The following is a 23,267-nucleotide window of genomic DNA, read 5'->3' on the forward strand; positions in this document are numbered from 1 at the left end:
TATTCTAGTTTTAAAACACTTAGTTTATTTTCCTTACCTTAGTTATTCTCTCTAAATTTGTTGCAAGACTTAATTTTATTTTCAATCAAAATTCAAGCTTTCATTATTCATTGTTCTTCAGTTATGTATTGTTTCTTACTTTGATTTATTATTTTGCTTTAATCATGTTTTCAATAGTATTAATTGCTTTATTCATTGGTAATATGTGTGAGTAGTCTATTTTCTAGGGTTTTGGAGATCCATGAATTAATATGAAGGGATGATTGAATGTTGTTGATTGTTGGCATTGTGATTAATTCCTATTGATTGGTTTCATTTACTATGCAATTAGATTTGCACAGGTTTAATTTTATTAGTCAAGCAATATCAAGTTAAGATTCGAGAGATGCAATTTGATGTTTAGGCTTGTATCAATAGGTGGACTTAGGATTAATACGTAGCGAGAGCCCGTTAATTCTAAGTCTATGATTAGTATCGATTCGAGAGAGCATTCTAGTCTAATTAATTTCTTTATTGATTATTGTCGATTGTTTATCATCCTGGATTGTTATTCATTGGTGAACCTATGCCCTAGACCTTTTAATATCTGAATTCTCTTGTTTAATTATTGTCGTAGTCTTAGTATACAATTCAACCAAACTCTTGTTCGCAATAGTCTAGATTTTATTCTTAGTAATAGAAAGAACGTTGTTTCCCTGTGGATTCGATCCTGACTTCCCTTGCTACCTAGATAGTGATTTTAGGTTTATCTTTGATTAGGTGATACAACTTAAGCCTGCCACCTCCCCCTATAGTTCAAATTTCAATTCATCTCCGAGAGGTGATAAATCGATGGGGGAACATCGGATTTTATCGTATTGGTAGGTTAAAGTCGTATCACCTAATCAAAAATAACCTAAGTCCACTAGCTAGGTAGCAAGGGAAGTCAGGATCGAATCCACAGGGAAACAACGTTCTTTCTACTATCAATTAATTAAACTAGACTATTTGGAACAGGAGTTGGTTGGTGGTTTGTATGCTAAGACTACGAACGATAATTAAACGAGTATGAATCAATATATTAAGGAATCTAGGGCATAGGTTCACCAACAAATAACAATCCAGGACAATAAACAATCACGATAATCAACAAAGTAATTAATTAGACTAGCATGCTCTCTCGAATCGATACTAATCATAAACTTAGAATTAACGGGCTCTCGCTACGTATTAACTCTAATTCCACCTATTGACACAAGCCTAAACATCAAATTGCATCTCTCGAATTTTAATTTGATATTGCATAACTACCACAATTAAACCTGCGCAAATCTAATTGTATAGTGAAATAAACCAATCAATAGGAATTAATTACAATGCCAACAATCACAATTATTCAATATCCCTTCATATTATTCATGGATCCCCAAACCCTAGGAAATAGATAACTCAAGCATATTAACAATAAACAAAGTGATAATCATAATTGAAAGCATTATTAAAGCAATACAATTGAATAGGAATAAAAGCAATACCTAATTCAAGAACAATGGAAAATGAAAGCTTTGATTTTTATTGAGAATTAAACTTAAGTGTTTGCATAAATTTGAGAGAAAACTCAGGCTTAAGCAAAATAAACTAAGGTTCTAATACTAGAAAAATAAGGTGTCTCTAAAATTAACTAAGACTTGTTTATATAGTTTGCCAAAACAAAGCCTAAAAACCGGAAAAGAAATCACGCGAACAGCTGCAGAGGTTGGCGTCGCCCGATCGGGCGAAGCCTCGCCCGATCGGGCGATGTGCTCGATAGTCGGCCCGATCGGGCCAAATTCCGCCCGATCGGGCGGTTTGCGAAAACCCAGCATATGCTTAAGTATGGGCGCCCGATCCCGACCGGGCGAAGTGCGCCCGATCGGGCGCGTATAGATGACTTCAATTTCTCTTTCTTTCCGCCCGATGGTCGCATTTCGCCCTCAGCTCATAGGGCGATTTGCAATCCTCAATATCCTTCGCCCATATCACCGAGTCTAACTTTCGGGGCTCAACCATAAGCATCTAAGGCTCCCGAAAGTCGACGATAAAGGTCCCGAACTTCCTCGGGCTCGTGTAGTGCTAAAAAGACCAATTTCTCATAATCAAACCTGAAACTCAAGGCACACTCAATAACGCATATTAGTACTAAAAACGGCTCCAAAGAGCTCATTTGACGCATAAAAGTACTAAGGGATGGGGGTGAAACACTATATAAAACACACATATCAAACTCCCCCAAGCTAGATCCTTGCTTGTCCCTAAGCAAGGAAATCATCGATGAATACAAGACCAACTTCACCCCCAACATATTTCAAAATGAAAAATATAATTCAAGGCAAAATCCAACGAGCATGCATCAATGTCAACCAATCAAATCCATCTAACCGCTAATCCACCTTAACAATCGTCACGCAAAGCGAACCACTAATGCACAATGGAATTCAAGACTAGTGCTCACACACTCGTCACTCATTTATGTGGCGGATAAAAGAGGTACCCATTCTCTCCCCCCCCAACATATAAGTGAACAATGCCCTCCCAAACTCACAACACTCGTGTGTCTAGAAAAACATACACTCAACCTAGTAGTCGACTCGAAATGCGTCATGTCATAACTTGCATTGATAAACAACTATTTTCACATAAGTACGACTCTATGCACAAAGGTCGGAAGGTCTTCAAAGCTTGTAATGTTAGGCTTAGGTAAGGGTGCGGTAAATTTGGGTATAATGTGAACTTTAAATCCTTGGCTTTGGGGAGCAAAAAATACTAAATACAACCATGATCAACCAAAATAATGACCATCAACCTCCCACTCAACACATGATGGAACAACAAACACCAACACCATACTTTCTTGCCCTTTTTCACAATTATAACCAATCATCACAAGGGTATGAGTTTATAAAACTTGATTGAAATAATACTTCGAACTCTTTTTTTTTTTTTTTTTTTTTTTTTCTGAGAGTAATAGATTTTTCTCTTTCTTTTCTTTTTCAATCTCTTTTTTTTTCTTTCTTTTTAGAAACCTTCACACTTGTTTTATTCTTTCATCCCTTTTCATTTTCAACTCATTTTTCAACAACAACCATGATAAGATGAACTCCTTTTTCAACACTCACTTTGTGCTCAAATATAGCACACTACAACTCCCTCACCTCACTACTATTAGCTCCCCCAAGCTAGGCTTGGGACTAGTAACCAATGGGGGTTTCACAGGCTTGCAATGTGGCTAGTTACCGAATAAAGGGCACAAGCAATAACATGGGTAGAAAAGGAGGGAACAAATGTATCTAAATTCATCTGAAGGCTACCTAAATAGAAAAAAATGCCTTCGTCCTCCACAATGTGCATGCATATGAGTCATAAAACGCTACTAACAGTTGCAAACCAATACTCAAAATCAATGACACACCAGGAAGCTATCACACATCCTAACCAAGTCAATTAGTCAAGCACCAAGTCCACAAATAGTTAGTCAGAGTTGACTCATGTTAAGGCATCAAAGCAATCAATTATCAAATCATGGCTAACACATCTACATTGCCCATCATCAAATACCAAGAATCAAAACAATTTTCGTTCAAGGGGCACAGGGAAGCATGATATTGTATTCATCGGAACGTATTTTTGTATTTATATTTTTTTCAAAGCAATAAACTACTCTTGAAAGCAATAAACACACCAAAATAAACACAAAAAAATAAGTAAATGCAAAAATAAAAGGAAAACATACCTAAAATGTACAAGTGAGTGAAACACCCCCCAAGCTAAATTAGACAATGTCCTCATTGGCTCAAGGGGTGTCGAACCATCTCGATCCTCCTCAGCATCAGTGACGGCCTTGGCCATCATCACCATCATCACCACCTCGACCACCGTGACCGCTAGGGCCCGCTCCGTATCCACCGTAGTAGGTGGGTGTGAAGGTGCCCATAGAACCAGGAGCTCCATATCCCTCCGCGGGATAGGTAAACCAAGAAGGGTGCTGAGCATCAGGGGCAATGTAGCCCTGTCTGGCATACTGATCATATATAGGGAACATGGCCCTCCAATGGTCACTCGCGAACTCATGGAAACCGATCTCCAGCCTGCCCAACCTCTTATGGACGGACCCCTGCTCCTCCTCTAATGTAGGGCCACCCTGAGACCTCCTCTCATCCCCTCAACGCCCCCTCCTAAAGTAGGTGCGAGGCTCGGGCTCAAACTGGTGGGGCTCTGGCTGTGGGTCAGGCTGGGGCTGCGGGTTAAGCTGTTGCTCATCCTCAAATCCAACATATAAATAGTGAGCATGACCGGGTCTTAAACGGGTGCGGCCCTGAGGGTCAGCTAAGGTGAAAAGCCTGTTCCCCTCAAACATCCAATACATAGCACCCGGTCTAAACAACCCATGCTCACCCTGTAAGCGGCGGAGTCCAGCAAAATAGGCCAAATCAAGCAAGTTGCTACCCAAAACTGGGGTTTGGTTAGCCTTTACAAAGTTAACTGTGGCCATGGCAATGTGGGTGATCAACCCACCAACGGTAATGCGAGTGGTATGGGAGCTAGTCGCTATAGAATAAAGTTGGGAAGCCATATGATGGGCCAGGTTCATTCTATATCTATCTTCCCCTTCTAAAACATAGCCACCCAAAATCTCCAGCTCGGTACTCCTAATGTTTTGGGTCTCCTCTCTACCAAAAATTGTAAACCACAGGAACCTGTAGAAAACAATAGGGACAGGGTGTTGTATCTTGGAAGCATGCAAATGTTGCATACTACCGGGATTAGCATTACCAGTCAGCTTTCCCCACATGGTACTGTTATTATGGGCTCTACCCGGTTTCCTACTAGGGGTGGTGGACAAACCAAAAATCCCACCAAAATCAGCTATACTCAGTCTCACGCTACGGTTCATCAAGCGAAAAGAACCGACGATACAGTCGTATAACCATCTCTACGCAATTCCAAAGAACTCAGAAATTCCAAAGTAAATCGTCTAAATGTAAGACGCAACATGCTATATATATCTTTCATCCCAACACCATAAAAGACTCGTTTTACATCTTGTTCAATACCCATATCATGAAGAGATTTTTGACATATAAAACGAGTAGGGATTACCTCCCTCTGTTTGAGGTGGATGAACCGATCACGTTGCTCTTCCGTAGAAAAAATGACCTCCGAAAAATCCTCATCGGCTTCGAATTGGGGCGGCGGAGGTGGTGGTGTCGGCTCCCGAGCTCGGCTAGTTGAAGCCTCATGTTGGTTCCTTGGTTGTATGGTGCAACTCCTCTTTGGTCGGTTAGCCATGGTGGAAAATCTGAATTTTTGAGTTTATTTTGAGTTTTTGGATGAATTTGGGGGTTTGGTGGAGAGTGGAGTAAATTGAAATTGGTTGGGTATAGGTTGTAGAGGATGATGAGAGGATGATTTTAATGCAAAGAGTGTTGAATTTGGTGGAGATTTGAGGGAGATATGAAGGATTGAAGTTTGTGAGGATTGGGGTTTAATGGAGGAAGAGAGAGAAAATAGGTTGAAGAAGAGTATGGAAGTGAAGAATAGAAGGGGATGACGATTGTTTAAACCCGCAGAATTGCGATTCGCCCGATCGGGCAGCAGTTCGCCCGATCGGGAGAAATTTTAGCTTCCCAGTTGCGCCCGATCCAAATCGGGCGATTCGCGAACCCCTATAAAGCCTCTCCCTTGACTTGATTTTTCGTCTCTTGACTATCCCATGACGTCATCACAAACAGCCCGATCGGGCGGTGTTTCGCCCGGTCGGGCATTTCACTCGCCAATACCGCCCGATCGGGCGGACCTTCGCCCGATTAGGGCATTCCACTCGACAGACGGCCCGATCGGGCATCCTTTGCCCGGTCGGGCAAAAACGAATTCCTTTATTGACGTCGACACGCGCCCGATCGGGCGCACCTCGCCCGATCCGAATCGGGCGACTTGCAGTATGCTCCGTTTCAGATATAACTTCACTTTTTCGAACTTGGAGCTTTAGGCCTGCACACTATTAAACACCCAAACAGCGTAATTCCCTCTTCTCACCTCTCTAACACCAAAAACTATACCGTAACACACTTAGGTATGGAAAAACACTAACAAAGCACACACAAGAAAATGGAAATTGAAAAATTACACTACTAAAGCAATAAAATACGGGTTGCCTCCCGCAAACCGCTGGTTTATTTCTAGGTCCCGCTCGACCTCATTACCTCGAATGTGCAACTGATAGGGCGGAAGGATTGAGGTGTTGAACCTCAACCACTCCTACAGTAGCCCCCTCATGGTACAACTTCACACTTTGAATCGCTCACCATTATTGTTTTCTACTTCAACTGACCCGAACTTGCTTACCATAGTTACGGTGAACGGCCCAGACCACCTAGACTTAAGTTTTCCAGGAAATAACTTAAGCCTAGAGTTGAATAGTAAAACCTTGTCACCCACCACGAACTCTCTACGCAGAATGTGATTGTCGTGCCACCTCTTGGTCTTTTCCTTATAGATCCGGGCACTATCATAAGCTTGTAGTCGGAATTCATCTAGCTCACCTAATTGAAGTAACCGCTTCTCACCGGCTAACTTTGCATCCATGTTGAGGTGTTTTATTGCCCAATAAGCCTTTTACTCCATTTCTACTGGTAAATGACACGCCTTGCCATACACCAACCGATACGGGGAGGTACCAATAGGTGTCTTAAAGGCGGTTCTATATGCCCACAGAGTATCATCTAGCTTATCGCTCCAATCCTTCCTAGACTTCGCCACCACTTTCTCAAGGATAGATTTTACCTCTCGGTTAGAGACCTCAACTTGCCCACTCGTCTGAGGGTGATAGGCTAGCCCAGTGCGGTGATAAACCCCATACTTGCGCAGGAGCGCATCCAGATGCTTCTCATGGAAGTGTGACCCTCCATCACTAATCACAGCTCGCGGAACCCCAAATCTAGGAAAAATGACCTTCTTGAACAGAGAAATGACCATTTTAGCATCATTAGTAGGTGAGGCAACGACTTCCACCCACTTCGACACATAATCTACACCAACAAGGATATACAGATTACCCTTGGACGATGGGAATGGTCCCATGTAGTCAATTCCCCACACGTCGAAAACCTCAACCTCAAGAATTCCGTTCTGTGGCATCTCATACCTCCTCGAAATAGTGACGACCCTCTGGCACGCATCACAAGCCATAATGAAAGCCTGTGCATCCTTGAACATGGTAGGCCAGTAGAAACCACACTGCGACAACTTAGAATTAGTCTTTGACGCTCCATGGTGACCACCATAAGGTGAAGAATGACACCTACTGATAATACCTTGGACTTCCCATTCTGGAACACATCGCTTATACAACCCTTCAGCAGTCTCACGAAACAAATAAGGGTCGTCCCAAAAGTAGAATCGAACATCATGTAGGAATTTCTTCTTCTGTTGATATGTAAGATCGGCCGGAAGAATACCCTTTACAATGTAGTTCGCAAAATCTGCGAACCATGGCGACTGAATGGCAAGTGCAAGTAAATGATCATCTGGAAATGAATCATCAATCGGTGTAGGCCCCTTACCATCATCATACCTCAATCTAGACAAGTGATCTGCAACCACATTCTCAGCCCCTTTCTTGTCGCGAATCTCCAGATCAAACTCCTGTAGCAGTAGTATCCATCGGATAAGCCTAGGCTTGGCTTCCTTCTTTGAGAGCAGATACTTAAGAGCCGCATGGTCAGTATAGAATATCACCTTGGTCCCAATCAGATAAGTGCGATATTTATCCAAGGCATAGACTATGGCTAAAAGCTCCTTCTCAGTAGTAGCATAATTAACTTGAGCTTCATCTAAAGTCTTACTTGCATAGTAGATTGCATGCAAGACCTTTTCCTTTCTCTGACCCAAAACTGCCCCGACTGCATAATCACTTGCATCACACATTATCTCGAACGGAAGATCCCATTCGGGAGAACGGATGATAGGAGCCGAAATCAATGCCTGTTTAATCCAGTCAAAAGCCTCAAGACAAGCATCAGTAAACACAAACGGGGAATCCTTGAGGAGGAGCTGGGTAAGTGGTTTAAAAATTTTAAAAAAATCCTTGATAAAGCGGCGATAAAACCCCGCATGACCAAGAAAACTTCTAACCCCCTTCACATTAACTGGGGGGGGGGGGGAATTATTCAATCACTTGGACCTTAGCTCGATCCACTTGAATGCCCTTATCAGATATCAGATGTCCCAAAACCACCCCTTCAGTAACCATGAAATGACACTTTTCCCAGTTTAGGACTAAATTACACTCTTCACATCTTGTCAACACTTTAGTCAGATTTAGCAAGCAAGAATCAAAAGAAGTACCATAGACACTAAAATCATCCATAAACACTTCCATGATAGACTCAATAAACTCAGAATTGATGCTCATCATGCAACGTTGGAAAGTAGCAGGTGCATTACACAGACCAAAGGGCATCCTACGATATGCAAAGGTACCATAGGGACAGGTGAAAGTGGTCTTTTCCTGGTCGTCTGGATGTATGGGAATTTGAAAGAAACCAGAATAACCATCCAGATAACAGAAGAACTTGTGACAGGCTAGCCTTTCTAATATTTGATCAATAAAGGGAAGGGGAAAGTGGTCTTTTTTAGTAGCAACATTCAGACGCCTATAATCAATGCACATGCGCCAACCTGTGACTACCCTAGTTGGTATTAACTCATTTTTCTCATTTCTAACCACAGTTGTCCCCCCTTTCTTAGGCACTACCTGATCAATAAAGGGAAGGGGAAAGTGGTCTTTTTTAGTAGCAACATTCAGATGCCTATAATCAATGCACATGCGCCAACCTGTGACTACCCTAGTTGGTGTCAACTCATTTTTCTCATTTCTAACTACAGTTGTCCCCCCTTTCTTAAGCACTACCTGAACAGGACTCATCCATTTAGAATCAGACACAGCATAGACAATACCCGCATCAAGAAATTTCATAACTTCAGCTTTTACTACATCTTGCATGACAGGGTTCAAACGACGCTGGGGTTGAATGCATGGTTTATGATTTTCATCTAGATGTATCCAATGCATGCAAAAGTCAGGGCTTATACCTTTTAAATCATCAATATTGTACCCAATGGACTTTTTGTGCTTTTTCAACACAATAAGAAGTTGGGATAACTGGTCTGCATTAAGTGCAGTACTGACGATTACAGGGCAAAGTTGTTCATCATCCAAAAATGCATATTTGAGATTAGCAGGAAGAGGCTTAAGTTTGGGTTTCTTTACCTCTTTAACAGGATAAACCGGCCGAACTAACCTCTTTAGTTTGGTGCTCTCCGGTTCAGACCCTTCACCATCAAGAGCCAACTCTAGAGCATCCACTTCAGCACTCCAAGAATTGCTATCACCTGCAGAAGACTCACAACAAAGCACTGCCTCCAAAGGATCTCTTTCGAGAACTTGGTAGACGTTATCACGCGTAATAAAATCAACCACATCAATTCGATAGAATTGTTCTTCCTCTAGCATGGGACTCTTTAAGGCACTATTCAGATTAAAAGTCACCTTATCATCCCCAACAGACAGAGTCAATTTCCCACTTTTAACATCAATGACCGCCCCCGCCGTGTGAAGGAAGGGTCTACCTAAGATAATGGGAATTTGAGAATCCTCTTGCATGTCTAGTACTACAAAGTCTACAGGTATATAGAATTTACCTACTTTAACAGGGACGTCCTCTAAAACACCTAAGGGGTATTTGACAGAACGGTCGGCCATTTGCAGAGTGATATTGGTAACCTTAAGCTCACCCATATTCAATTTAGTACAGACAGACAAAGGCATGACAGACACACTAGCACCTAAATCACATAAAGCTTTATCAATAAACACAGTGCCAATGTTACATGGGATGGAAAAACTCCCGGGGTCTTTAAGTTTAGGGGGAGACTTGTTCTGCAAACAAGCACTACATTCTTAGTAAAAGCTACAGTCTCTACCTCACAAAAATCACGTTTCCTGCTCAAAATATCTTTCATGAATTTAGCATAAGCAGGAACCTGTAAAATTAATTCAGTATAAGGAACCGTTACCTGCAAATTTTTGACCACTTCCAAGAACCTGCCAAACTGCTTGTCTAGCTTATTCTTGAGTTGCCGGTTTGGGAAGGGGAGTACAATAGGTGGTACTTGAATATCTGTCCCCTTCTTAACCTCAGTTGTAGCCTCATTCTCATTGACTACCTTATCAGCTCCTTTACTATCCATGACTATCTCTGGGACTTCCTCACTAACCAGACCACTAGCAGACACCCCAGAATCAACCTCAATCGGCATAGAAGGACCATCATAACCCCTACCACTCCTCAATGTAATAGCATTTGCAGTTTCCCTATTTTTGGGCTGTGAAGGAAGTTGGCCTGGGGGCCTCCCTGCAATAGTAGTAGCCATCTGAGCCAACTGTGTACCAATGATCTTGTTATGAGCAGTAAGAGCATCGATCTTTGCATCCTTTTCACTTAGATATTTTTGCATTTGTAGCATTATATTTCTTATCTCTAGTAGCATAGGGTCAGGTTGTGTGGCTTGAGGTTGTGGTGGTGGAGGTGATGTGTGTTGTCTAGGGAACCCAGGTGGTCCACTAGACTGTTGGTTGTAGTTGTTCCGTGGTTGGTAGGATTGTTGATGTGGGGGTTGGTATGGTTGTGGTGGTTGATGTTGGACTTGGTGAGGGTTTTGGATATTGTTGCTTCTGTAGGATAGTAGAGGGTTGTTTTTGTAGCCCTCATTGTAAGAGTTGGAGAATGGGTTGTTTTGTTTGTAGGATTGAAATGCGTTACATTGTTCAATAGAGCTCCTACAATCCTGTGCATAATGACCAGACATTCTACAACTTTCACAAACAATAGCAGGTTGGGCACTCATAACAGCTACACTAACAGGTTGGGCAGATTGAGCATTGGCTGCTTGCATATTATCAAACTTATAGTGTAAAGAAGTCAATTGGGCAGTTAATTGTTCAATAGAAATCAAATCATGCTTACCACCCTTATTAGATAGACCTCTAGGATTCCCATACTGGGCATTGTGAATGGCTATCTCCTCAATCACCTCCATAGCTCTAGGCACCTCCAGTTGCATGAATCTCCCATTGGCAGCTGAATCCAACAGACATCTAGACTCATTACCCAGACCATTATAAAACTGCTGAATCAAGAACCAATCATCCAAACCATGGTGCGGGCACTCTCTCTGCAAGTCCTTGAATCTCTCCCAGACCTCGAACAAACTCTCATCTGCTTGTTGGGAAATAGAAATTATCTGACCCCTCAGACGAGCCGTTTTCTCAGGTGGAAAATACTTAACATAGAATGCAAGGGCCAAGGACTCCCAATTAGTGATTCTCAAAGCCGCCCGATTCAACCCATTAATCCACAATTTAGCTTTCCCACTCAGAGAGAACGGGAAAAGTATCTCCATAGTCTGCTCCGGAGTCAATCCCTTTTGCTTCATGGTGGAACAGTATTGGATGAATGACTGAATATGAAGATTCGGATCTTCACCTGGTTCCCCACCGTACTGGCGTCTCTCAATCATGTTAATCAATGCAGGCTCAATCTTGAAGGTCTCAGCTGCAATAGAAGGCATGATTGCTTTTGGTAGCACAGACAGACTTGGCTTAGAATAGTCTGTAAGTCGTGGCGTAGGTTGTGTTAGGTTATGATACATACGACTAAACATAAATCATGCGGAAAAACCATAAAGCCAGGAAACATATTATTAACACATAATCATTTAGCATAATTCAGATGCATACACTTTGTAGCGTGCCTTTCCTAGCTGCGCCCGAACCGAACAAGAACAAGTCTTTAGGACTCCAAGTGTCGTCCCTCCGTAGATAGTCCACAGCACGTCCGGATCCGCCTTAAGCTTGACCAACTAGAATCGCCCTTAAGGTTACTAGGATTTTCGGCTATTTGGGTTGCAAGTGTTTGGCTGATTTTTGCTTGAAAATCTTACCTTTGAATACTTCAAAATCGTCTGTTAAATATGTGACCCTAGCCCCTTATTTATAGAGTTTATGGAAAGGAATTATAATCCTACTAGGATATGGATTTATTAATTAGAATCCTAATAGAACTCTAAATAATAAATTTAATCTTTTAGGATTAGGATTTAATCAATACACGAATTCCGATAGGATTATGATTCGTTACGAACACGAGCGTGCACGACTACGAGCATCGCACAAACCCGCGCAGGCCTTACGACCCACACGAGCAGGCGCTACTCGCAGCCCACGAGCATCAGCTCGCGCGCGCCCCATGGCCTTGCTGGGCCTGGCCTTGCGCTGGGCCTGGCGAGGCTCTGGCAGCTTTGTGTTGGGCGCTTGGCTTGCTGGGCGCGGGCCTGGCTTCGTGCTGGGCCTTCTTCTAGCAATCCTCGTCCGATGCTAATTCGTACGATGCGCTTTCGATTAAATTCCCGATTCCGGAATTCATTTCCGATACGAACAATATTTAATATTTCCGATTCCGGAATTAATTTCCGTTTCGAACAAATATTTAATATTTTTGTTCCGGAATTATTTTCCGATTCCGATAATATTTCCGATTCTGACAATATTTCCGTTTCCGGCAATATTTCCGATACGATCCATATTTCCGTTTCCGGCAATATCATCGTTTTCGGAGTATTCATAATTTGCCTTTGGCGATTTCAGCTCCCACTTGAACCGAGACCCGTCGATTCCGAATATCCATCAATGGAGTATTTAATTCCTTTAAATACTTGATCCGTTCACGTACTATTTGTGTGACCCTACGGGTTCAGTCAAGAGTAAGCTGTGGATTAATATAATTAATTCCACTTGAACTGAAGCGGCCTCTAGCTAGGCATTCAGCTCACTTGATCTCACTGAATTATTAACTTGTTAATTAATACTGAACCGCGTTTATTAGACTTAATATTATATGCATACTTGGACCAAGGGCATTATTTCCTTCAGTCTCCCACTTGTCCTTAGGGACAAGTGTGCATTTCCTAATTCCTTTGTCGCTCGATGCTTGCTCTTGAACATAAGGTAATAGTTGTGATCCTTATTATGTCCAGAGGTGTTTCTCGGTTTCAGAGTTCAACTGATCAAATAAACAGATAATCATAGCCTATGATTCATCCGAGCACGGCCATGCATTTTACAGTTTCTAGCTCTCCGAGTGGCCTTGTACAACTTTTAAGCATCTCATCCCGATTTATGGGAGGACAATCCCAATCTTGCGATCTTGAGATTAGACTTCGTTTGATAGGTGATTACCTGAGTGTTGCCTTTATAGCCTCCTTTTACGGTGCGACGGTTGGTCAACGTCAAAGTAAGCAGTTCTCAAACAAGTAATCTCAAATCACTCAGGTATTGAAGATTTAGTGTCTAATGATTTTAATGAAATTTACTTATGACAGATTTTCATCTCTTACAGTAAAGTTTCATAGTTCTGTCCGATACTAGTCTTCCAAAATAAGTATTTATGCAAATGATTATGACATTGCCATGTCCACATAGTTCAAGAAACAGAACTACTAGTCATCTTGCATTCTAGTCGTCTAATGTTTTCTATGCGTCCATCTTTATAGAAAACTCCGACCAGGGACCATTTTCAACTTTTGACATTCAAGTTCACTTGATAGACATTTCTTAGTCACAGGACTGGTCCTGACAGTCTATCTTGAATATATCGTCAAATTGAAGGGACTCATCATTTAATAAACCACAAATTAAATGGAAAATGAATTCTATTCATTTATTGTGAATGATTAACCAATAATGTTTTAAAAAGTATTAAAATCTAAAACTTTAAAACATTAAACAAGGACATCAAAGACATTCTCCAATATGCTTTTATTCCCATAGCTGCAGTGTGCGAGTTGTGCTTCGCCTGCGGCAGAGGTTTAGTCAATGGATCTGATATGTTGTCATCAGTTCCAATCTTGCTTATCTCGACTTCTTTTCTTTCAACGAACTCTCGTAGAAGGTAAAATCTACGAAGTACATGCTTGACTCTTTGGTGGTGTCTAGGCTCCTTTGCCTGTGCAATAGCTCCGTTATTATCACAATACAGGGCTATTGGTCCTTTAATGGAGGGGACTACACCAAGTTCACCTATGAACTTCCTTAGCCATATAGCTTCCTTTGCTGCTTCATGTGCAGCAATGTACTCCTCTTCAGTTGTAGAATCCGCAATGGTGCTTTGCTTAGCACTTTTCCAACTTACTTCACCTTCGTTGAGGTAGAAGACAAACCCAGACTGTGATCTGAAATCATCTTTGTCGGTTTGGAAACTGTAGTCCGTATAGCCTTTAACAATTAATTCATCATCTCCACCATAGACCAGGAAGTCATCTTTGTGCCTTTTCAGGTACTTTAGAATGTTCTTGGCAGCAGTTCAATGTGCCTCTCCTGGGTCTGACTGGTATCTGCTCGTAGCACTGAGTGCGTACGCAACATCCGGGCGTGTACATATCATAGCATACATTATTGAACCAATCAATGATGCATACGGAATCCCATTCATTCGTCTACGCTCATCAAGTGTTTTTGGGCACTGAGTCTTGCTTAGAGTCATTCCATGAGACATGGGTAGGTAGCCTCGCTTGGAGTCTGCCATCTTGAACCTATCAAGAACCTTATTGATATAAGTGCTTTGACTAAGTCCAATCATCCTTTGATGCCCAATATGTACTGTGCTTCTCCTAGATCCTTCATCGAAAAACATTTCCCAAGCCAAATCTTGACAGAGTTCAACATAGGAATGTCTTTTCCGATAAGTAATATGTCGTCGACATATAGTACTAGAAAAGAAATTTTGCTCCCACTGACCTTCTTGTATACACAAGATTCGTCTGCGTTCTTGATGAAACCAAAGTCACTGACTGCTTCATCAAAACGTATATTCCAGCTCCTGGATGCCTGCTTCAATCCGTAGATTGATTTCTTTAGCTTGCATACCTTTTTAGCATTCTTTGGATTCTCAAAACCTTCAGGCTGTGTCATAAACACAGTTTCTGTTAAAACGCCATTTAAGAAAGCGGTTTTGACATCCATCTGCCATATTTTGTAATCGTAATATGCAGCGATTGCTAACATTATCCGAATAGACTTTAGCATTGCAACTGGTGAAAAGGTTTCATCGTAATCCACACCGTGGACTTGCCTGTAACCTTTTGCAACCAATCTAGCTTTGAAAACTTCAAGTTTTCCATCCTTGTCCTTTTTCAGTTTGAAAACCCATTTGCTTCCAATGGCTTGGTAGCCATCTGGCAAATCGACCAAATCCCAAACTTGGTTTTCAGACATGGAGTCTAATTCAGATTGCATGGCTTCTTGCCATTTCTTGGAGCTAGGGCTCGTCATAGCTTGCTTGTAAGTCGCAGGTTCATCATTTTCAAGTAATAGAACGTCATAGCTCTCGTTCGTCAAAATACCTAAGTACCTTTCCGGTTGAGATCTATATCTCTGCGATCTACGCGGGGTTACATCTCTAGATTGTCCATGATTCTCACCAGAAACTTCTAAAGATCTCTAAGTTTCATCCTGAATGTCATCTTGAGCATTCTCTAGAGTTTGTTGTTCGACTCGAATTTCTTCGAGGTCTACTTTTCTCCCACTTGTCATTTTGGAAATTTGATCCTTTTCCAAAAAGATACCATCTCGAGAAACAAACAGCTTGTTCTCAGATGTATTGTAGAAGTAATACCCCTTTGTTTCCTTTGGATAGCCCACAAGGATACATTTGTCAGATTTTGGATGAAGTTTGTCTGAAATTAATCGTTTGACGTATACTTCACATCCCCAAATCTTAAGAAAAGACACTTTTGGAGGCTTTCTAAACCATAACTCATATGGAGTCTTTTCAACAGCTTTAGACGGAGCTCTATTTATAGTGAGTGCGGTTGTATTTAGTGCATGTCCCCAAAATTCTATTGGAAGTTCGGCCTGACCCATCATTGATCTAACCATGTCTAACAAGGTTCTGTTCCTCCGTTCCGACACACCGTTCCATTGTGGTGTTCCAGGAGGAGTCAATTCTGATAGAATTCTACATTCTTTCAGATGGTCATCAAATTCATAGCTCAGATATTCACCGCCTCTATCAGAACGCAGTGCCTTAATCTTCTTGCCTAATTGATTCTCTACTTCATTCTGAAATTCCTTGAATTTGTCAAAGGATTCAGACTTATGCTTTATTAGGTAGACATAACCATATCTACTAAAGTCATCAGTGAAAGTGATTAAGTAGCTGAAACCACCTCTAGCATTTGTACTCATTGGTCCACATACATCTGTATGGATTAAACCCAATAGTTCAGTTGCTCTTTCTCCAACTTTAGAGAAAGGTTGCTTTGTCATTTTGCCAATTAAACATGATTCGCACTTACCATAATCCTCTAAGTCAAATGGTTCTAGAATTCCTTCCTTTTGAAGTCTTTCCATGCGTTTCAAGTTAATATGGCCAAATCGACAATGCCACAGATAGGTGAGATCTGAATCATCCTTTTTGGCCTTTTTGGTATTTATGTTATAAACTTGTTTGTCGTGATCTAATAAATAAAGTCCATTGACTAATCTAGCAGATCCATAAAACATCTCTTTAAAATAAAACGAACAACTATTGTCTTTTATTAAAAAGGAAAATCCCTTAGCATCTAAGCAAGAAACAGAAATGATGTTTTTAGTAAGACTTGGAACATGGAAACACTCTTCCAGTTCCAAAAATAGCCCAGAGGGCAACGACAAATAATAAGTTCCTACAGCTAATGCAGCAATCCGTGCTCCATATCCCACTCGTAGGTCGACTTCACCCTTGCTTAACTTTCTACTTCTTCTTAGTCCATGTGAATTGGAACATAAGTGTGATCCATAACCAGTATCTAATACCCAAGAAGTTGAATTAATAAGTGTACAGTCTATAACGAAAATACCTGAAGATGGAAGGACTGTTCCATTCTTCTGATCTTCCTTTAGCTTTGGACATTCTTTCTTGAAATGGCCAATTCCATCACAATAAAGACATCTTGATGTGGACTTGTCCTGCTTTTTAGCATTGCCCTTGGACTTTCCACTTTTCTTGAAGTGTCTCCCTCTAGCCTTGAGTAAATCTTTGGCTTCACAATCGAGTACTATCTCAGCCTTTCTGACAAGGTGAACAAACTCTGCAACTGTTTCTTCTCTTAGTTCACTTAGGTATAGTTGCTTGAAGCGACCAAACCCACTGTGTAGTGAATTGAGCAAGATAGAGACTGCCATCCTTTCGCTTATTGGTGTTCCCAGTAGACATAGGCGATCAAAGTATGAAAGCATAAGCTCCACATGGAACCTTATAGGGACGCCTACCCTGTGTTTAGTGCGAAGGAGCTGAGCATGTGTTTCTTGGATTTCCATCCTATAACACCTGTTGGCAGAACTAACCTTTAGACCAGTCATTGATTCAATCAACTCATGGACGTTCAGGTCCCTGTCCTCCGTGCTTTCACGACAGATATCCCTCAGATTCTTGATGAGCGTAAAAGGTTCGTAAGCTACAAATCTTCTAGCCCATTCATCAGGGATATTGCTCAGCATGAGACTCATAACCTTTTTGAGATCCGCATCCCAGGCGGTAAATCTTTCAGGGGTCATGTCTTTGGCATAGTAGCTTGGCATGGGATGTAACAGTACATATTCAAGTCCATTGAGTCTGACTATTTCAACTAGCTTAGCTTCCCATTCAAGAAAATTTGTTAGGTTCAGCTTGACCATAAGCTTAGAACCCATGATGATGTTTTGATTGTTGTTTGCCATAGTAAAACTACAATTGAAAAGAATAAACAAATAAATAATCATTCACAGTTTCTCTTAATAAACTTAAATTCCAGCATGCATGCATAATTTAATGTTCATTAAGCATTTTATTCAAGTTATGTGTTCCGGCAGGTGTGAATAAAATGATTCCAAGACCCTAAAAACCATTGAAGAATTAAGCACATTATGTATTTAGACTCAATTATAAAATCCTTTAGGTAAGCAAAAGCCTTTTGCTAATAGTCTAGAAACTACTCTTGGTTGATAGGTACGTCTAAGAACTTATTAGGTAAACCTATCGATTTTGCCACGACATAAAAGGACTCCTTACTTATATCGTTGAGTTTCACCAAAACTAACATGTACTCACAATTATTTGTGTACCTTACCCCTTTAGTATCGATAAGTAACACCTCGCTATGGCGGAAAACTATTACTAAGATCGAGGAAAAAAGGATATCCAAGTAAGTGTTATTTTGGCATGGCACCTTTTAACTCAATTTTAAGTTTGGAACTTAAGGTTCTTACTATGTTGGTTAGATTTTAAGTGAACTAAAATCCTTAATCATGCAACATAGTCAAGCCACAATCTCATGCATATTTAAGACATATTTAAAAGCAATAAATAACTTAAAGCATGCATAAGATAAATGTGATCTAGTATGGCCCGACTTCATCTTGAAGCTTCAACTTCAAAGTCCGTCTTGAAAATCTCCGTGGGAGGCGCCATTTTCTTCAAATAGGATAAGCTATAATTAAATTAATTACAACTATTTGATGGTACGCAGACCATATTTGAATTGAAAAACAAATTTGGTGCTTTAGACCAATTACATTCAAATTAATGGTACGCATACCATATTTACTATTCTATTTGGGCCATACTAGTCACTTCATAACCTGCAAAACAGTACATATACAATATATACCATTCACCCATTCATTATCATGAATGGCCCACATAGCTGGTTAGTAAAAGCACGTTGTATGCATCACATAAATATTTGCAGCAATTAATCAAGGGCACCAATAATCTACCAATTATTCAGTCCTTATTAATTCTAATCAAGTTGTTTAACCTTAAAGGATTTGTAGACCTAATCAAGAGTTTATGACTAAAATTGCTCCCACTTGAACCAATAAATTCATATTCTTTACTAATTTTAAACATAAAAATGTATTTCTAGTCTAACCGGAAACATACAAATTTAATTAAAATTTAAAGCTCATATAAATTTATAATTGAATCCACTTATTTAATTTATTTTCAGTCGAATTTGAATTAATTCAAGGTTTTTAATTTTAGTAAAATAATTAGAATAAATTAAAATTTATAATAATTATAATATTCAAAATTAAAATCCAAGAAAACAATTTAAATTATTAATTTTAAAAATTAATTAAAATTACTCGAACTGAAAATCTCAAATTAAAATTTTAAACGATTTAATCGTAACACAAGGCACGCACATCGCCACGCAACGCACAGCCATAGGCCACACGCACACGCAGCCATCGTTGGCCACGATGCGCGCAGCCTCTGTGTTGTGTCGCGTCTGCTCCTCACCCTCACAAGGCACCGCTCGCTGAACGCGAGCCAGCGCTCGCTGGCGCGAGGCAGTGCGCGCTGTGGCGCAGCTCGCTTGCTGCCCACACGCGACTGCTCGCTTGCCTTGCCCTCGCCCACGCCCACCGCATAGCACATACGACCAGCTCCTTTGCTTCGCGCGCGCTACGCTATGTTGCTCGCTGCATTCGTACCGCACGGGCGACGAGCTCCCTTGCTCGTCGTCGCGTGCCCGCACTATACAACACCCTTTAAGGGTAACACGTAGCTTCCATTGCTTTGTGCGTGCAACATTTATGAGCGTTTTCATAAAAATTTAAAATTTTTAATTTAAAATTAATGACAAATTAATAAATCATGTTAATTTCATTATTTTAGGGCTAAAATTCGAAAATTTATTAATCAATTAATTTCCGATTAACATGGATTCAAATCTAGGTCATAAAAATTTAAAATTTAACATAAATTAACAATTTTTATGGTGGATTTTAATCATGGATACCTAATTAAATTATTAATTTATTATGAAAAACAAATCAATTCTAAATTATTCGAATTTCAACAAATTAATCATAATTACAAATTAGGTTGTATAATTAACAAGTCTAGGCATTCATAATTGTTAAACATATACTGTAGGTCAATCAAAAACTCAAGATTTATCAACAAGAACCGCAAATATTCAATTTAACATCTTAAATTTACAAACTTTTGCGTTCGGCTTCGAATTTGGGAATTTTGGGTTCGGCCGAGAAACAGTATTTTTGTCAAAATTTTAGAATGCCTTTTACATGCGAAATTGACACAAAAATCACTCGATTTGGTTGAGTAACGAATATTCTGCCGAAAAACTGCGTACATATAATTAAATAAACGCAATTTGCAATTAATTAACAATTACGGAAATTAATCACCCCTTTTAATTCTTTGCAAATTTGTAAAATTTAACCATGTTCATGCAATTTAGATTATGAAAATAAAAAGAGGCTCGTGATACGACTGTTAGGTTATGATACATATGACTAAACATAAATCATGCGGAAAAACCATAAAGCCAAGAAACATATTATTAACACATAATCATTTAGCATAATTCAGATGCATACACTTTGTAGCGTGCCCTTCCTAGCTGCGCCCGAACCGAACAAGAACAAGTCTTTAGGACTCCAAGTGTCGTCCCTCCGTAGATAGTCCTAAGCACGTCCGGATCCGCCTTAAGCTTGACCAACTAGAATCGCCGTTAAGGTTACTAGGATTTTCGGCTATTTGGGTTGCAAGTTTTTGGCTGATTTTTGCTTGAAAATCTTACCTTTGAATACTTCAAAATCGTCTGTTAAATATGTGACTCTAGGCCCTTATTTATAGAGTTTATGGAAAGGAATTATAATCCTACTAGGATATGGATTTATTAATTAGAATCCTAATAGAACTCTAAATAATAAATTTAATCTTTTAGGATTAGGATTTAATCAATGCACGAATTTCGATAGGATTAGGATTCGTTACGAACACGAGCGTGCATGACTACGAGCATCGCACAAACCCACGCAGGCCTAACGGCCCACACGAGCAGGCGCTGCTCGCAGCCCACGAGCATCAGCCCGCGCGAGCCCCATGGCCTTGCTGGGCCTGGCCTTGCGCTGGGCCTGGCGAGGCTCTGACAGCTTTTGTGTTGGGCGCTTGGCTTGCTGGGCGCGGGCCTGGCTTCGTGCTGGGCCTTCGTCTAGCAAGCCTCGTCCGATGCTAATTCGTACGATGCGCTTCCGATTAAATTCCCGATTCCGGAATTCATTTCCGATACGAACAATATTTAATATTTCCGATTCCGGAATTAATTTCCGTTTCGAACAAATATTTAATATTTCCCTTTCCGGAATTATTTTCCGATTCTGACAATATTTCCGTTTCCGGCAATATTTCCGATACGATCCATATTTCCGTTTCCGGCAATATCATTGTTTCCGGAGTATTCATTTGCTTGCCTTTGACGATCTTAGCTCCCACTGGAACCAAGATCCGTCGATTCCGAATATCCATAGATGGAGTATTTAATGCCATTAAATACTTGATCCGTTTACGTACTATTTGTGTGACCCTACGGGTTCAGTCAAGAGTAAGCTGTGGATTAATATAATTAATTCCATTTGAACTGAAGCGGCCTCTAGCTAGGCATTCAGCTCACTTGATCTCACTGAATTATTAACTTGTTAATTAATACTGAACCGCATTTATTAGACTTAATATTATATGCATACTTGGACCAAGGGCATTATTTCCTTCAGGTTGCGGTGTTGGAGTTTTGTCACCCATCTCTATCTCTGAAACTGAATCTGTATCTGAAGGAAAAAGATCGCCAATATTATGTTCAGAATCAGAGTAATTCCCACACTGTGCAATGAAAGTTCTTTGTCTACGAAAGGTTCTTTCGGGCTCAGGATCGAATGTAGTAAAATTACTAGTACCTACGGTCCTGGGCATAGACAAAGAAACTACAAAACAATGTGAGATCCGGTCTCAAGGAACTCACGTTCCTTGAGTAGTAACAAACAATATCTAGGATAAGCAATCAACAACAGAAAATAAAACTGTTTCCCCGGCAACGGCGCCAAAGTTTGATAGGTTAAAGTCGTATCACCTAATCAAAAGTAACCTAAGTCCACTAGCTAGGTAGCAAGGGAAGTCAGGATCGAATCCACAGGGAAACAGCGTTCTTTGAACTATCAATTAATTAAACTAGACTATTGGGAACAGGAGTTGGTTGGTGGTTTGTATGCTAAGACTACGAACGATAATTAAACGAGTATGAATCAATATATTAAGGAATCTAGGGCATAGGTTCACCAACAAATAACAATCCAGGACAATGAACAATCACGATAATCAACAAAGTAATTAATTAGACTAGCATGCTCTCTCGAATCGATACTAATCATAGACTTAGAATTAACGGGCTCTCGCTACGTATTAACTCTAATTCCACCTATTGACACAAGCCTAAACATCAAATTGCATCTCTCGAATTTTAATTTGATATTGCATAACTACCACAATTAAACCTGCACAAATCTAATTGTATAGTGAAATAAACCAATCAATAGGAATTAATTACAATGCCAACAATCACAATTATTCAATATCCCTTCATATTATTCATGGATCCCCAAACCCTAGAAAATAGATTATTCAAGCATATTAACAATAAATAAATTGATAATCATAATTGAAAGCATTATTAAAGCAATACAATTGAATAGGAATAAAAGCAATACCTAATTTAAGAACAATAGAAAATGAAAGCTTTGATTTTTATTGAGAATTAAACTTAAGTGTTTGCATAAATTTGAGAGAAAACTCAGGCTTAAGCAAAATAAACTAAGGTTCTAATACTAGAAAAATAAGGTGTCTCTAAAATTAACTAAGACTTTTTTATATAGTTTGCCAAAACAAAGCCTAAAAACCGGAAAAGAAATCACGCGAACAGCTGCAGAGGTTGGCGTCGCCCGATCGGGCGCGTATAGATGACTTCAATTTCTCTTTCTTTCCGCCCGATGGTCGCATTTCGCCCTTAGCTCACAGGGCGATTTGCAATCCTCAATATCCTTCGCCCATATCACCGAGTCTAACTTTCGGGGCTCAACCATAAGCATCTAAGGCACCCGAAAGTCGATGATAAAGGTCCCGAACTTCCTCGGGCTCGTGTAGTGGCCTAAATCACCATGAAACGGGCCTAAAAAGACCAATTTCTCATAATCAAACCTGAAACTCAAGGCACACTCAATAACGCATATTAGTACTAAAAACGGCTCCTAAGAGCTCATTTGACGCATAAAAGTACTAAGGGACGGGGGTGAAACACTATATAAAACACAC

At 40.3% G+C, this 23,267-nt stretch overlaps 1 pseudogene; it reads left to right on the forward strand.

Annotated features, from left to right (window-relative positions):
* The first annotated feature begins 11,227 nt into the window (after positions 1-11,227).
* On the forward strand, positions 11,228-11,327 carry LOC130466550 (uncharacterized; annotated as a pseudogene).
* The last annotated feature ends 11,940 nt before the right edge of the window (positions 11,328-23,267 follow it).

Source organism: Spinacia oleracea, chromosome 1 (assembly GCF_020520425.1).
Source record: "Spinacia oleracea cultivar Varoflay chromosome 1, BTI_SOV_V1, whole genome shotgun sequence".
NCBI classification, from domain to species: Eukaryota; Viridiplantae; Streptophyta; class Magnoliopsida; order Caryophyllales; family Amaranthaceae; genus Spinacia; species Spinacia oleracea.